At 35.0% G+C, this 1,407-nt stretch overlaps 1 long non-coding RNA gene across 2 annotated transcripts in view; it reads right to left on the minus strand.

Moving 5' to 3' along the window:
* Positions 1 to 1,407, minus strand: part of LOC106878704 (uncharacterized) — a 10,392-nt gene that overhangs the window by 519 nt on the left and 8,466 nt on the right. The gene's annotated exons all lie outside the window — the stretch shown is intronic.

The following is a 1,407-nucleotide window of genomic DNA, read 5'->3' on the forward strand; positions in this document are numbered from 1 at the left end:
GCCGACAATTTCAAAATTTCAAACAAGCGAAAAGGAGGAAAAAATTCTTGGTTCTGTAATTTGATTATTTGTGCATAAAGTATACAAGTGGCCATTGAAAAACTTTCTCTGGTTAAAGTGGCCCACAATGTAATTCGAGTTGGCCAGGCCTGGTTTTAGTCAAATAAACTGACCCACTTATTTGTAGAGTAGAGGACTTGCTCTGTTGGTCCTTTTTTTTCTTATCTGATTACTCTAGGCACAAGGCCCAACATTTTTGGGGATGGGGGGGCAGTCAATTAGATCGACCCAGTATACAACTGGTACTTAATTTATCGACCCTGAAAGGATGAAAGGCACAGCACCTTGGGCAAATGTCTCTTCTATAGCCAACCAAAGCCTTGTAAATGGATTTGATAGATTGTGAACCAAAAAACATTTTTTGGTTAATAAAAAATTAGATTCATGCGTAATGCCTTCTGGATGGCCATTAATACAAAGGGAGGTAATTATATCCCCACAGATTGAGTTAGGATGAAAAATTTGAAATCAAAACCAATATAATTTAATGATGTATATTTATACAGGTGAATTAGATCCGTCCATTATTGTTATGAGAAATTCTAGCCAAGAAAGCAAAGGGGGCAGTCTCAAGATTTAAGAGTCTGACCAGTAAGATGGCATGTTCCAATCTTATTAGGCCTCATTTGTAAATAACAGATTTAACATTCAGCTTGTTCTTGAATGAGGTCTATACTCAGTTTCAAATATTTCCTTATTCCAACTGTTTAAGTTGCATAAACAGTGGAAGAAACAAGATTTTTTTCCGCTTCAAAATAGTAAGAAAACAAAAATCTAGTTCCTTACTCAGGCAATATTAAATATCTGTTAAATATTTAATATGCTGAGTATCCCGGTTTTTAGGATAGTTATGGCGTGTCCCTATGTGTCGTAAAAGGCAATTTATTATTGCTATCACGACGAATAACCGGCTATAAATGCTAACCCATGCCCATATGGAAAAGCGGACGTAAAAAAGATAATGGTGATTCTCTACAATTATGTTATCTAACGGTTTCAAAGTGAGTGACAGAGTTGCTAGGATTCCATCCACCTTAAGGGCAAAAAGAATCTTTTAGCTAAAGAAACGTCACATTTTAAAAAATGTCAAAAATCTAGTAAACAAACAAAAAAAATATTGCAATGATTATAAATGCTTGAATGGAAGATTTTGGTCCGACATCATGTTGTGTATCCACACACAACTAGGCTGGTGTTTTTTTTTTTTTTAACTGACACAGAACTGCCTTTTACTCCATTCATAACAGAAAATTTATATCCAGAAGCTGTCGGAACATACAAGCAAAACAAAGTACATCGTCTTATGAACAACTTCCTCAATGGAGAAGAGGGATTAAAAGGATATTT

The sequence above is a fragment of the Octopus bimaculoides genome, chromosome 24 (genome assembly GCF_001194135.2).
Source record: "Octopus bimaculoides isolate UCB-OBI-ISO-001 chromosome 24, ASM119413v2, whole genome shotgun sequence".
Classification (NCBI taxonomy): Eukaryota; Metazoa; Mollusca; class Cephalopoda; order Octopoda; family Octopodidae; genus Octopus; species Octopus bimaculoides.